The sequence below is a fragment of the Macaca fascicularis genome, chromosome 4 (genome assembly GCF_037993035.2).
Source record: "Macaca fascicularis isolate 582-1 chromosome 4, T2T-MFA8v1.1".
NCBI classification, from domain to species: domain Eukaryota; kingdom Metazoa; phylum Chordata; class Mammalia; order Primates; family Cercopithecidae; genus Macaca; species Macaca fascicularis.
This window is the reverse complement of record NC_088378.1, coordinates 126,832,708-126,848,679: the sequence shown is the minus strand read 5'-3', so window position 1 is coordinate 126,848,679 and position 15,972 is coordinate 126,832,708. Positions and strand designations below refer to the sequence as shown.

Here is a 15,972-nt window from a genome sequence, read left to right as displayed (position 1 = left end):
GGGAGCTGCCCCGTCCGGCCTCCCCCTTGCTTCTCCTCTTGGCTCTCTATCCTATCCAGAGGCGGAGGCTCCGTCTAACTCCAGCTCTTGCCTGTCCAGAGTGGCCCCATGATGCAATCCAGGCATCATGAGGGAGATTCCCAATTGTGACACAGGCATTTGATTCCACTTAATAGGATGTGTCAGTTAGGAACAGTTCTGGCTGTGCATAACAGGATACCCAAATTTTAATAATTTTATCATAAATACGTGAAATTATCTCACAAAACAAGAAGCCCAGATAGCTGGTCCCAGGGCGTAGTGGTTCAGGGATATCTGCAGGTCCAGGCTTTCCCCAGCATCTTCCTCTGCCGTCCTCATCCTGACAGCACAGAGTGCCCCATTGTCACAAGATGAAGCCACAGCTTCAAACATTACACCTTCACACAATAGCACTCCAGGCAGATAGGAGCGATGCAGGGGCTTTGTTTTCCATGGCTTCTGTTCCAAGTATGAGGCGGTTTCAGAGCCCCTGTCAAGCCAAGACAGTCAGGAGTGATTGCGACCATTCACAGCTTAACGTTTTCTTTCCGTTAGAAGCTCAGAGCCAAGATTTGATAAGCCCAACTCATTTGCGGAGAAGGCTCAGTATTCTCTTCCTGTGAGTCCTACCAGCCACACCCATGCCCTCTGCCTGTCCTATTCCTTTTTTTTTTTTTTTTTTTTTTTTTGAGACCGAGTCTCGCTCCGTCGCCCAGGCTGGAGTGCAGTGGCCGGATCTCAGCTCACTGCAAGCTCCGCCTCCCGGGTTTACGCCATTCTCCTGCCTCAGCCTCCCGCGTAGCTGGGACTACAGGCTCCCGCCACCTCGCCCGGCTAGTTTTTTTTTGTTTTTTAGTAGAGACGGGGTTTCACCGTGTTAGCCAGGATTGTCTCGATCTCCTGACCTCGTGACCCGCCCGTCTCGGCCTCCCAATGTCCTATTCCTTTTTTCGTGATCTCTTTCTACCCATATCTCTACGTGGCACTCCTGAGAGTGAAATGTCATGTAATGGATCTGCAGTCCCAGAGGTGGGGGTCAAAGTGACTCTGTCAAATGACGTTTTCAGTAAATCTGGAAAGAATGTTTGTGATTCCTTCCCTTCCTTCGTTTGACAATTTCACACTCATCTTGTATGAATGCCAGGCGCTGCGCATGCGAACAAAGACTCATGGCCCTGTCTTCTTGAAACTCATAATCTAGTGGGGAGAGGGACAACATCAGAGAATCACAAAAATAAGTGCATTGTCACGCTTTGTGATAAACGCTTTGAAGGACACACGGAGGTGGTGTGGGCTCTGAGAGCCTCTGATGGGGTCTGGGTCGGGGTGTGCAGAGTAAGGAAAAGCCAGAATCAAGAGGGGGTGGGGGTTAGCCAGGCCAATGTGAGATGAACACAGGCAGTGGTGGGCTGCAGCTGGCAGGTACCAGCTTTCCAGAGCTGACTGTGCACAACACATTCCAGCTCTGCTATCAGCAGATTTGTGTTGGTGGCTTGAAATAAGCCACAGAGGGTGTATTTATACTACAGAAACTGGTAACCACTACAAATCAGGGCTTTCTTCCCTGGAGAGCCAGGAACATTTACCAGCCTGCCACTGAGACAAGGGGTGACTTCTGAGCATGTGCAAAGCTGGATGCCCATAGTCATTATTTAAAGTCATTTCTCTACAAAGTTCTGCAGGCTTGGGCAGGCAAGGTACAGATTCTCACCTGTCAGATGCATCATTAAACAATAGTTCTGAATCTCCCCATGCTTAGGGCTGTGGGGCTGAGAGCATTAAAGTCCGACGAGAAAGAGTGAGCCAGCATTTCATCCTGATAGGTGTGACCATGGCAACAAACCATCGGAAGGGTTTTTCGTCTGTTGTTCTAACCCACAGAGTATTCTAGGTTTCCCTGGTGTCCCCAGCTCTCCTTCAAGTGCAATCACACAGTCTCTCCAAGCCCATCCTCGGTTACTCTCCTCTGCAGACCATCTGCTCAAATTCAAGCAAATCTAATTTCTTCCCTCCTTGACTTGTGGCTTCCGGATCACTCTCTTCCCCAGATCCATCCTTCTTTTGTGACCAGCTCACACCTTCTCAGAAGGTAGTCTCCCATAACTGGGTACACTGCATCCTCTACATTTCCCTTTTAAACCCACCTCCTTCAGGAAGCCTTCCCTGATTACCCCAACTCCACCTTGATGCCTCATTTTATTTGGTGTCTCTTAGTAGAGGTGCTTTTCATTTTCCCCACAGGGGCTAGTGGCTTTGAAACTATTTTCAAGTTAATTCGCAGATGTGTAGTCAGACTTTCCCTTAGAGTATATGCTCATTAAGATCAGAAAGCTCATCTCAATATTACTATTATTATTATTTATAACTCCCTAAAAGGCAAAAATGAGGTGGGCACTTGGAGACATGACCCAAAAGGGTAGTCAACTATTGTAAAGTTGTAACAGTGAGTTCTGGAAAGAAGGAGCGTGGGCAGAGGAGGAAGAACATGAGGCTGTTTTTCACCTCTTTGTCCAAAGGGAGACAAGGCCCTGGGGATGGAGTTGTTCAGCCAAGGTCAAGCATGGGCCTCCTACCCCCTCTCCAATGACCAGCCGTGGGACCTTGGGCATTTCTCTCTCTCTCTTTCTCTAGGCCTCTGTTTTCTCATCCCCTCAGTATGACAGTAAAACCCAGCTCAGGGGTGAAGCATGGTGGGTGAAGAACAGTGCACATGAGTGGCGTGTAGCAGGGCACACCACAGCACTGACTGCGACTCGAGAACCCATTTCCCAGAGGGGAAAGAAGGTCTGGCTCCCGTCCCCACAGGACCCTGCGAGAATTGTTTGTCCTTGTGTGCACCATCCCTCCCTCTCTGGATTCATCTGTTTTATTCATCCTCGTTTCCCCACCAGCCTCTGCACATAGTAGGTGTGCTTACTATTTGTTGAATGGAGAGACCAATTGTGGAATATCCGGTCGTCTGAGAGCAGTCATTTATTTTTACATGAACGGTGAGGTTTTTCCAGCAGCGTTTCCCCATCTCCCTGCCTCCGCCTACAGTAGCGCATTCATCTGGGTCCCATTATTCAGCCTCTGGCTTTTGCTTTGCCTCCTGGCTACCCAGGCAGCCTATGGCATCCTCAGCTGGGATGGACGCCCCCACCTATCGTCCCCCAGCCTGACCCCTTGCACGTCGTCCCTGCTGTGACAGCTGCTCTTTTAAGTCTGTGCAAATTCTCTGACCTAACGTGTCCCTGCCCTCCAATCTCAGTCTTGCGGTTGCTGGGTCACCCTGTGGTTTGCTGAAGGTCAACTCTGGAGGACTCCAAATTTTCTCAAGTGGAATCTAAATCCGGCCTTCGGAGGGGCTCAGTGGAGAGTGCCGGGTGGTAGGTCCTGCCCAGAGTTCTGGCTTCTTCCTCTAAACGGGACCTGCCCCCACCCCCAAATACCTAAGAGGCATCTAGCATCGAAGGGGCCCCTTCTCCTTTCATTTTTTCTGCTTCAACTCAGCTATTTATTAGCCAACATCTTGACTTGAGAGAGGCCCTCTGGGCCAGCAGGTTGGGCTCCACTTGAGGTTCCCAGTCCTTTCCAGGAAGGGTCACAGGAGGCTCGACACCCCCTGGTTTCCTAGAAAAAAAAGGGCAGCCATCGGCAGAGGCGGGCCCTATCCTCATATACTCCACGGTGACGTCCTTGGCAGCTACTGCCAGCTCTGTCCACTTTGGGGAGATGACTTCCTCAACCAGAAGCCTGAGCCCCTAACCTACAGCGCAGCATTCCCTGTGGCTCTGGGCTCCCTTCCCACAAGGCAGCTGCTGCACCCCTAAGCCCCTCAACAGTCCTCTCCAGCGATGGAAGCCAGGATGCCAATCCCAGGCTCTGTCCAGGCTCCTGTGTGCCACTTCCTCCTTTTCTTCCTTGCTGCTCCTTCCCTCCCTCCCTTCCTCTTTCTGGCTCATGAAGCCAAGGCTGTACTCCAGCCATAACTCAGAATTGTGACCAGATGACCATGTAACTGAATTGAACTCTTCTCAGTCATGACATCACCCTCATTCTAAAAACCTCTGCTTTGGCTCTGCTGACGAATTCACATCCACTTTCGGGTTTGGCTCCAAAGCCACTGGTCTTACTTGCTCCATATTACCTAAAAAGAGCTACTTATGTTCTGCAAACCTCCGCAGCCTCTGAGGTCAACTGCAGCGCATGTACCGACCATTCCAACGTTCTGAAGCCCGTGATGCTTTTGGCTCCTCGGAGCACTTCTGCGGAAATCCCTGCAACCACTAACCAAGTATTTTTCAAATCCCCTTTAAATAAGTTCGTGTTTTCAAAACACAGAAAGCAATGGTGAGGCTCAGCTACTCTCAGGCTATACCAGAAAGAGAGGAACAGGGACTCACCCCTCACCACTTCTATCTCTCCTCTGTCTCTCATCCTCACCCTCCCACAAAATCTAATTAATTTTCTGCCAGGAGCAGCTCGTCACAGTTTGCATAGTAAGTTTCATACGGACAGGTTCCTGGAAGGTGAGGTTTGATCCTTATCTTTCGAGAGTGGGCCACAGTAATAATACATAATAATGTAATAGAAGAGTATTTCCGTAGCACAGAATTTTAACAACTGTGCCCCAGATCCCTCCCCAGGCTCCTCAGTCAGTCATCTGACCACTCTGTGACATCTTCTAGTGTCATGGACACATAGGTCTCTGGCTCCAAGGCTATCACTCCAGATGGAGGCTGTGGTGACTCAGTGGTTCTTTTGTGGAGGCCTTCTGCTTCTAACATTGGCCATATAGCTCACAGGCTGCTCACAGGCTTCTCACAGCCCTGTCTTGGTTCTGAGTGCAGATGGCCTAAAGTGAGCAAAGCATCCTTCTCCCCATCAACAGCACAGGAGGATCTGCTTTGGCCCTAGCAACACAATTCTTTTTCTCTCCCAGCCTCCTTTCTTGGGAACTCTGGCACAAGTACAGGTAACTTGTGTGGGAGAGCATGGGGTAAAGGAGCATGCAAAAGGACAGAATGATCTAAATTGCACACATGCAAAATATTTTCAGAATGTCCACACCTCTCTGGAGATAACCTATTGTCCTTGTGTTGAGCATATGCATTTGTACCTCTCTTTCCTTAAAGAAGTGACTCTCAAAGATGGCCCATAGTGGGAGCACCTGGGGGCACAGCCTTCCCCCCCCACACGACACACACACACACACAGATTTTGATGCCTCTACTCTGCATTGATGTAGTACACTGCTAGTTACCCACTGTGCCAAACAAGTTTGTGGTACTCACCAACTCCTCTGTAATGCAGGGGCTGGAAGACTGGGAACTATATTTCCCAGAATCTATTGCCAGCAGGCTTCTGGTTTAAATTTCCCAACGAGAGGCACTTACTGAGAGTTGGAAGACAGAAGGGAAATAGAGGCCATAGGTTTCCTCCAGCAGTGGGGGGCAGACACAATGGGTTTTGCAGACATGGGGTTTTGCAGCCACCTCTGATTTTTCCCCTGTGAATCACCTATCTTGGTGTTGCAGGTAGTTCTCGTCATTGGTGGTGGTTTTCTGTGGTGGCAGTATTCCAGTGTCTGAAATCTGGCAGTGAACCTGAGAGCCTGCCCCAACCTTCCCTTCCCTTCCTTCCTTCAGCCCTTTAAACCATCTTGCAAGCACTTGATTCTTTGTATCAACCCTCTTTCTCTTTGAATTACGTGAAATGCGGTGTTTTCTGACTGATACACATCTCCAATATTTATTCATATCTTCTTCCTTATGAACAGAATCCTGATTTTAGCAGGGCAGCCATTTGTTCAGCTACAATGTCCAAATGTTACCATCCTGACTGATGTGCCATCAGCAAAATTCTACTGGGCATTTGGGGGAAACATTTTGCTTTTCTGATGACAATATTGCCCCTTTGTTCTCATTTTCTCTCCTCTATTCCTGTTTTCTACTTTCTGGCTGGAATTTGGACTTAGTAACTGGAAGTTCAGCAGCCATATTTTGACCATGAGGAAAAGGCCAAGGGAATTGTAGAGACCTCAGCCCTGAAGGCTGCAAACCCCTAAACTAATACCAGGAACTACCTCTTCTGAACTTCTTACTTTGTGAGGGAAAAAAACTTCCTTAAATTATGTGAGCTTGCCAGGCGCGGTGGCTCATACCACTTTGGGAGGCTGAGGCTGGCAGATCACCTGTGGTCAGTAGTTCAAGACCAGCCTGGCCAACATGGTAAAACCCCGTCTCTACTAAAAATACAAAAATTAGCTGGGCATGAGGGCAGGTGCCTGAATCCCAGCTACTCGGGAGGCTGAGGTAGAAGAATTGCTTGAACCTGGGAGGCAGAGGTTACAGTGAGCTGAAATTGTACCATTGCACTCCAGCCTGGGTGACGGAGTGAAACTCTGTCTCCAAAAAAAAAAAAATTATATCAGCTTCTGTGTAGTCATCTTTTCTATTACTTGTAGCCAAGAGTAGTCCTAGTTGACTCAGTAGAGGTGTTCATCTCCATTACCTCTTTGGAGAGCACTGTCATATGAGCTACACAAATCGAGTTGTGTTGAGATATAAAAGCAGTTGCAAACCTCTTCTGAATGGAGAATTCTTTCTAGAAGCTCCCTGGGCTTTCCAGGATGTATGTGAATCAGTCCTACCTTGCTGCTTCCACAGTTCCCAAACACGTCCATGCACGTCTGCATCCACTGGGTAGAGACATCGTAGGTCAGCCTTCCTGCATCAAAGTACGCATAGGTTTTATCTAGAACCTCTTAAATTCAGCTCTGAAATATAAAGTGTCTCATTTCTATAAGGCCTTCCTAATACTCACAATAATCTGCTACATATAAACTGGGATCACAAATTCATTCAAATAGTTTTTTTTTTAAAGATATATTCAGGTTTCACTGTGGAACAAAACAGGCCTGCTTTGGAAAAAGTTATATTTAACATGGGTTCTCAAGACTATACTACAGTAGGAATAATAGTGGGTATAGAAAAAGTACATCTGTTTCTGCAACGCAGTGGGAGGTGTTTCTGCTTATTAAGAGAAAATCGGGCCAGGTACTGGGGCTCACACCTGTAATCCCAGCACTTTGGGAGGCCAAGGTGGGCAGATTATTTGAGGTCAGGAGTTCAAGACCAGCATGTCCAACATTGGGAAACCCTGTATCTACTAAAAATACAAAAAATTAGCTGGGCATGGTGGTACATGCCTATAATCCCAGCTACTCGGAAGGCTGAGGTCAGAGAATCGCTTGAACCCGGATGGGAAAGGTTGCAGTGGGCTGAGATGGCACCACTGCACTCCAGCCTGGGTGACAGAACAAGACTCTGTCTCAAAAAAAAAAAAGAGAGAGAAAATTATTTTTATATTGAAATAAAGAATTTGATCCTGAACATGAAAGAGGATGATGGTAAAGAACAAAACCCCAACTGATATAGGAAGTAGTAAAAGGTTTATGAAAAGAGATTTTTATTTGCCTGGAACTATAATACCTGCAGATAATTGAGCTTCATAAAGAAGTCATTGACATTTATTAAAATTTTGCCAAAGCTGCCTAAGTTTTTATGGGTTTATTCATATAATTTTTATGTTATTTTTTAAAATTATAAAATATTCTTAAACTGTATTATTTGTTTTTCTAAATCTGTAATGTCAATTATACATGCATACATACATACATACATAGTTTATATTTTTATTTCACTAGTTTTGGGTGAACAGGTGGTATTTGGTTGCATGGAAAAGTTCTTTAGTGGTGACTCTGTACCCAGTGTATAGTCTTTTGTCCCTTACCCCCTTCCCTCCCTTTCCACTGGGTCCCCAAAGTCCATTATATCATTCTTATGCCTCTGCATCCTCATAGCTTAGCTCCTGCTTATAAGTGAGAACATAGGATGTATGGTTTTCTATTCCTGCATTACCTCACTTAGAATAATGGTCTCAAACTCCATCAAGGTTGCTGCAAATTCCATTATTTTGTTCCTTTTTATGGCTGAGTAGTATTCTATGGTATATATACACCACATTTTCTTTATCCACCTGGTTAATGGGGATTTAGGCTTGTTCCGTATTTTTGCAATTGCGAATTATGCTGCTATAAATATGTGTGTGCAAGTGTCTTTTTCATATAATGATTTCTTTTTCTCTTGGTAGATACCCAATAGTGGGATTGCTGGATCAAATGGTAGTTCTACTTTTAGTTCTTTATGGAATCTCTATACTGTTTTTCATAGTGGTTGTACTAGTTTACATTCCTACCAGCTGTGTAAAAGTGTTCCCTTTTCATCATATGCACATCAACATCTGTTTTTTTTTTTAAATTTTTAAATTGTGGCCATTCTTGCAGGAGTAAGGTGGTATCTCATGGTGGTTTTGATTTGCATTTCCCTGATAATTAGTGATGTTGGATTTTTAAAATATGTTTGTTGGCCATTTGTATATCTTCTTTTGAAAACTGTCTATTCATGTCCTTTGCCCACTTTTTGATAGTTTTTTTTTCTTGCTGATTTGTTTGAATTCCTTGTAGATTCTGGATATTATCCTTTGTCAGATGTATAGTTGCAAAAATTTTCTCTCATTCTGTGGTTTCTCTGTTTACTCTGCTGATTATTTCTTTTGCTGTGCAGAAGATTTTTGGTTTAATTAAGTTCCATCTATTTATCTTTGTTTTTGTTGCATTTGCTTTTGGATTCTTGGTCATGAACTCTGCCTAAACCAATGTCTAGGAGTTTTTTCAATTTTATCTTCTAAACTTTTTATGATTTCAGGTCTTAGATTTAAGTCTTTGATCCATCTTGAGTTGGTTTTTGTATAATATGAAAGATGAAGATCCAGCTTCATTCTACATGTTGCTTGCCAATTATCCCATCAGCATTTGTTGAATAGGGTGTCCTTTTTCCACTTTATATTTTTGTTTGCTTTGTCAAAGATCAGTTGGCTATGAATATTTGGCTTTATGTCTGAGTTCCCGATTCTATTCTGTTGGTCTATGTGCCTATTTTTATACCAGTACCATGCTGTTTTGATGACTATGTAGTATAGTTTGAATACTATAATGTGATGCCTCTAGATTTGTTCTTTTTGCTTAGTCTTATTTTGGCTATGCAGGGTCTTTATTTGGTTCCATATGAATTTTAGGATTGTTTTTCCTAGTTCTGTGAAGAATAGCAAAAATATTTTGATGAGAATTTCATTGAATTTGTAGATTGCATTTGACGGTATGGTCATTTTCATAATATTGATTTTACCCATCCATGAGCATGGGATGTGTTTCTATTTGTGTCATCCATTATTTCTTTCAGCAATGTTTTCTAGTTTTCCATGTAGAGATATTTTTCACTTCCTTGGTTAGGTATATTCCTAAGTATTTTATTTATTTTGCAGCTGTTGTAAAAGGGGTTGAGTTTTTTATTTGATTCTCAGCTTGGTCATTGCTGATGTATAGCAGTGCTACTGATTCAGGTACACTGATTTTTGTATCCTGAAACTTTACTCAATTCATTTATCAGATCTAGCAGCTTTTTGAATGAGCCTTTAGAGTTTTCTAGGTATATGATCATATCATCAGCAATCAGCAACAGTTTGACTTCCTCTTTACTGATGTGAATGCTCTTTATTTCTTTCTCTTGTCTGATTGCTCTGGCTAGGACTTCCAGTACTATGTTGAATAGAAGTGGTGAAAGTGGGACTCCTTATCTTGTTCCAGTTCTCGGGGGGAATACTTTCAACTTTTCCCCATTCACTATAATGTTGGCTATAGGTTTGTCATTGATGGCTTTTATTTCCTTGAAGTATGTCCCTTCTATGCCAATTTTGCTGAGGATTTTATGCATATAGTGATGCTGCATTTTGTCAAATGCTTTTTCTGCATCTATTGAGATGATCATATGGGTTTTGTTTCTAATTCTGTTTATGTGGTATATCAGATTTATTGACTTACATATGTTAAACTATCCCTGCATTCCTGGTATAAAACCCAATTGATCATGGTGGATTATCTTTTTGATATGCTGTTGAATTCAGTTAGCCGGTATTTTGTTGAGGACCTTTGTATCTATGTTCATCAAGAATATTGGTCTGTAGTTTTCTTTTTTTGTTGTGTCCTTTCTTGGTTTTGGAATTAGAGTGATACTGGCTTCATAGAATGATTTAGGGAGAATTCCCTCTTTCTCCATCTTTTGGAATAGTTTCAGTAAGATTGGTACTAATTATCTGAATACTTGATAAAATTGAGCTATAAATTCATCTGGTCCTGGAGTTTTTTTATTGGCTGTTTTTAAATCACTGTTTCAATCTCGCTACTTGTAATTTGTCTGTTCAGAGTTTCTGTTTCTTCCTGATTTAATCTAGGACTATTGCATATTTCCAGGAATTTATCTATCACCTCTAGATTTTCTAGTTTGTGTATATCAAGATATTCATAGTAGCCTTGAATGATCTTTTGTATTTCTGTGGTACTGGTTGTAATATCTGCCGTTTCACTTCTAATTGAGCTTATTTAGATATTCTCTCCTTTTCTTGGTTAATCTTGCTAATGGTCTGTCAATTTTGTTTATCTTTTCAAATAACCAGCTTTTTGTTTCATTTATCTTTTGCATTTTTTTTGGTTTCAATTTCATTTAATTCTGCTCTAATCTTTGTTATTTCTTTTTTTTTTTTTTTTTTTTTTGAGACGGAGTCTCACTCTGTCGCCCAGGCTGGAGTGCAGTGGCCGGATCTCAGCTCACTGCAAGCTCCGCCTCCTGGGTTCACGCCATTCTCCTGCCTCAGCCTCCCGAGTAGCTGGGACTACAGGCGCCCGCCACCTCGCCCGGCTAGTTTTTTGTACTTTTTAGTAGAGACGGGGTTTCACCGTGTTAGCCAGGATGGTCTCGATCTCCCGACCTCGTGATCTGCCCGTCTCGGCCTCCCAAAGTGCTGGGATTACAGGCTTGAGCCACCGCGCCCGGCCTGTTATTTCTTTTCTTCTAGTGCGTTGGGTTTGGTTTATTCTTGTTTCTCTAGTTTTTTGAGGTATAACCTTAGATTGTCTATTTGTGCCCTTTGAGACTTTTTGATGTAGGCATTTAATGCTATGAATGTTCCTGTTAGCACTGCTTTTGCTATGTCTCAGAGGTTTTAAATTGTGTCACTATTATCATTCAGTTCCAATAATTTTTAAATTTCCATATTGATTTCATTGTTGACCCAAAGATCACTCAGGAGTAGATTATTTAATTTCCATGTATTTGTAGAGTTTTGAGGCTTCTTTTTGGAGTTAATTTCCAATTTTATTCCACTGTGGTCTGAGAAGGGACTTGATATAATTTCGATTTTCTTAAATTTATTGAGACTTGTTTTGTGGGCTATCATACGGTCTATCTTGGAGAACAGTCCATGTACTGATGAAAATAATGTATATTCTGCAGTTGTTGGTTAAATATCTGTTAAATCCATTTGTTCTAGGTATAGTTTAAGCCCACTGTTCTTTGTTGACTTTCTGTCTTGATGACCTATCTAGTGCTGTCAGTGGAGTATTGAAGTCCCCTACTATTATTGTGTTGCTATCTATCTCATTTCTTAGGTCTAGTAATAATTTTTTTTTACCTATTTGGGAGTTACCATGTTAAGTGCATATACATTTAGGATTGTGATATTTTCCTGTTGGATTGACCTTTTTATCATTACATAATGTCCCTCTTTGTCTTTTTAAACTGTTGTTGTTTTAAAGTCTGTTTAGTCTGATATAAGAATAACTGTTTCTGCTCACTTTTGATTTCCATGTGCATGGCATATCTTTTGCCAACACTTTACCTTCATCTTATGTGAATCCTTATGCATTAGATGAGTCTCTTGAAGACAGCAGATACTTGGGTTGGAAGATTTTTATCCGTTCTGCCATTCTGTATCTTTTAAGTGGAGCATATAGGCCATTTACACTCAATGTTAGTATTGAGATGTGAGGTACTCTTTTATTTATTGTACTAGTTGTTGCCTGAATACTGTGGTGGGTTTTTTTTTTTTTTTTTCTGTCTTTGTGTTATTATTTTACAGGCCCTGTGAGATTTACACTTTAAGGAGGTTCCATTTTAGTGTATTTCAGGGTTATGTTTCCTTTAGAATTCCTTTTAGCATTTCTTGTAGTGCTGGCCTTGGTATTGGCAAATTATCTCAACATTTGTTTGTCTGAAAAACATTTTATTTCTCCTTCATTTATGAAATTTAGTTTTGCTGGATACAAAATTCTTGGCTGGCAATTCTTTTGTTTGAGGAGGCTAAAGATAGGACACCAAACCCTCTGGCTTGGGTTTCTGTTGAGAAATCTGCTGTTAATCTGCTAGGTTTTCCTTTATAGGTTCCCTGATGCTTTTGCCTCATAGCTCTTAAGATTCTTTCCTTGTCTTGACTTTAGATAACCTGATGACTACGTGCCCAGGTGATGATCTTTTTGTGATGAATTTCCCTGGTGTTCTTTTGAGTTTCTTGTATTTGGATGTCTAGATCTCTAGTGAGGCCAGGGAAGGTTTCCTCGGTTATTCCCTCAAATATGTTTTCTGAACTTTTAGATTTCTCTTCTTTCTCAGGAAAATCAATTATTCTTAGGTTTGGCCATTTAACATAATCCAAAATTTCATGGAGGCTTTATTCATTTTTAAATTTTTTTCTTTTTCTTTGTCTGATTGGGGTAATTTGAAAGCCTTCGTGCTCTGAAGTTTGTTCTTTCACTTGTTCGAGTCTATTGTTGAAATTTTCCAGTGCATTTTGTATCTCTAAGTATGTCTTTCATTTCCAGAATCTGTGATTGTTTTTTATTGTATCTATTTCTCTGAAGCATTTCTCATTCATATTCTGTATTTTTTTTTAAATTTCAAGTTGGTTTTCACCTGTCTTTGGTATCTCCTTGAGTAGCTTAATAATCAACCTCTGAATTCTTTATCTGGCAATTTAGAGATTTCTTTTTGGTTTGGATCCATTGTTGGGGAGCTAGTGTGGTCTTTTGGAGGTATTATAGAACCTTGTTTTGTCATATTACCAGAATTACTTTTCTGTTTCCTTTTCATTTGGGTAGACTATTTCAGTGGAAATATCTGGAACTCAAGGGCTGCTGTTCAGACTTTTTTGTCCCATGGGGTGGTCCCTTGATGTGGTGCACTTCCCCATCCCCCAGGAATGGGGCTTCCTACAAGCCAGATTGCAGTGATTGTTGTTACTTTTCTGGGTCTAGCCACCCAGTGGGGCTACCAGGCTCTGAGCTAGTGTAGGGGAATGTCTGTAAAGAGTCCTGTGATGCGATCCATCTTTAGGTCTCCCAGCCATGGATACCAGCACCTGCTAGTTTTTTTCCTGTCTCATGGAATTTATACCAAAGGATCTGTGAATTCTTTCAGTTTTCCTGGTATGCTTCTGTGGTGGTTCCCAGAGCAAAATTCCATGGTGTGAATCTCCACAGTTTGTTCTGTCTGTCCAAGTGGGAACTGCACACCAGCCCAGTCTTCTATCTGCCATCTTATTATTCATACAATTTTTTACAAAGGAAATTTTATAAGCATTTATTGTCAAATATTATATTAGTGCAAAAATTAGAATTTTGTTTTCTCCCTGCTAACATGATAAATCGGTCTTGAAGTATTTAGTCTGCTCTTAACAAGTGGTAGTAAAAGAGTTCCCTTTACATAGATAGCCCATATTCCATATTTTAAAATATCTTTCTGCGTTTTTGTGGTAATTTCATCATGCTTTTGATTATTTTTGACAAAACTATAAAACATTCTTACATGTGAAAAAGCTGAGCCTTTTTTAAAGGGTTGTTTCCAGGGTCTGAAGACCATCTTCACATTTGCTGATGTGCTAGAGTGACTCACAACCCTAACAGCTAGTTATAATCACAGCTAAGGTTCATTACAGAAAAAGGGATATAAAGTAAGAGCAACAGAAGGAAGATGCATTGCACAGAGTCCAGAGAGGTTGAGCACAGGCTTCTGAGTCCTGTCCCATCTGGAGTTGCACAGAACATGCCTTCTCTCTGGCTATGAATTGCAGGGACATGTGTGAAGAGTTTCTGCCTCAGAAAAGCCCTTTCAAATTCCAAGGCCCAAGGCTTTCATGGAGGGCTGATCACATCGATACATTCTGCTATGCAACCTGCCATGACAACCTGAACTTGGAGCTCCAGTGAAACCAGATGCCTATCATGCATCTTGATGTTTGTGCAAAGTAATCCTATCAATTTGCAATTGTGCAAACAATCACTATCAATTGTTTTAGGTGTGTAGAACAAAATTATCAATTATTAACATAAAGAAGCTTCCGGGGAACCACGTTCCCAGGGACTAGCCAAGGGTCAATCATGTTTGAGTTTCCTGTAGACGGACATGCAAAGAAAGAGCAATCAAACCTGCTGAATTAACTCTTTCCTCACAAAGGTGTTACAGTTTTCTATGTTATTTAAAATATGAAAACACGGTATTGTCATTTTGATTAGTAGGTAGTCTAGCTGCAGACATTTATTGTTCTCAGACACCTATGACTCTTCTTAATCAAGTGACCAAATCTCCTCAGTTAATTCATTGGATTTTGCCTTCCCAAGATCACATTCTAAAATCAAAAAAGTAAAGTAAACTTTTCAGGGTTTCTTTTACATCTACAATGATCACTGAGATTTTCTGAAGAGGATTGCCAGTTTTTATTTTTACACCATAAAAAGAGGGATGCTAAAATGATTGTTCATCTTGTTTGTTCCATATTTCTTTGTTTGTTTGTTTTTTTGAGACAGAGTTTCACTCTCATTGCCCAGGCTGGAGTGCAATGGCATGATTTTGGCTTACCGCAGCCTCTGCCTCCCAGGTTCAAACAATTCTCCTGCCTCAGCCTCCCGTGAAGCTGGGATAACAGGCATGCACCACCATGAGCAGCTAATTTTGTATTTTTAGTAGAGACAGGGTTTCTCCATGTTGATCAGGCTGGTCTTGAACTCCCAGCCTCAGGTGATCTGAACGCCTCGACCTCCTAAAGTGCTGGGATTATAGGTGTGAGCCAACCCGCCCTGCCATATGCTCTATATTTCTTAGATAGTCCAATACTATCATGAAAGCTGTATGTAAAGTGCTGACAAATCAAAGCAGTAATGTTTCGTAGATTTTCAGAGATTTGTAAACATTATAAGAAGGTTTAGGAGGCTTATGAATACTCTTATTAGAAACACTGATCTAACCCATATGTGATAGTTTTATATTATAACCTAATAGGTTTCACTCTTCTCCATTCTTACTAGCAAGTAATTTCTGATTTCTTCTCATGCTTGCCTGAAGGACTTTTTTTAAATAAACTATAGCCTAGACATTGGGTCTTCAACAAAGAACAGTCTCAGAAGCCCAGCGGAAATGACTACAACAGATCCTCTTTAATGATTACTACTTCAAGGAATGGACTTACAGATACAAGCTTCTGAGGTGATAACTTTTAGACGAGCTTAAGAGAAAAGATTTCTTGGACATGTTTTATTCCAGAAACACGTGACTTTTTGTAAACTACTGCTAACAAAGATCCAGCAGAACCTTACACAGGACTGAGTTAACTGGTAAGGGTGATCTAATTGTGGTTATTTGTTTTCATTTTCATGTTCAGTGTTCTATCTTATTATGGGTATGTGATGAAGCCCTTCCTTTTCTTGATCTATTGCTAACCTTTAAGTTCGTAGCCTATGCTTTTGTACATAGAAATAAAACATTCTGGACGGGTACAGTATCTCATGCCTGTAATCCCAGCACTTTGGGAATCTTAGGTGACAGGATTTCTTGAGGCCAGAAGTTTGAGGCTGCAGTGAGACATGATTGTACCACTGCCCTCCATCCTGGATGACAGAGTGAGACCCTGTCGAAAGAAAGAGAGAGAGAGAGAGAGAGAGAGAGAGAGAGAGAGAGAGAGAGAGAGAGAGAAGAGAGAAAGAATTATTTAAATAATTTGTTTTTACTGACACCTCAAAATTTAGGA

General features: G+C 41.8%; 1 long non-coding RNA gene across 2 annotated transcripts in view; it reads right to left on the bottom strand.

Moving 5' to 3' along the window:
- Positions 1 to 209: 209 nt before the first annotated feature.
- LOC123572944 (uncharacterized) overlaps positions 210 to 15,972 on the bottom strand; it is a 37,768-nt gene continuing 22,005 nt past the window's right edge. For both annotated transcript variants that reach the window (XR_012433746.1, XR_010586392.1), the window contains exons 3-4: positions 6,656 to 6,732; positions 210 to 511 (exon numbers count right to left, since the gene is read on the bottom strand). This is a non-coding gene — a long non-coding RNA (uncharacterized lncRNA). The remainder of the gene's footprint in view (positions 512 to 6,655; positions 6,733 to 15,972) is intronic.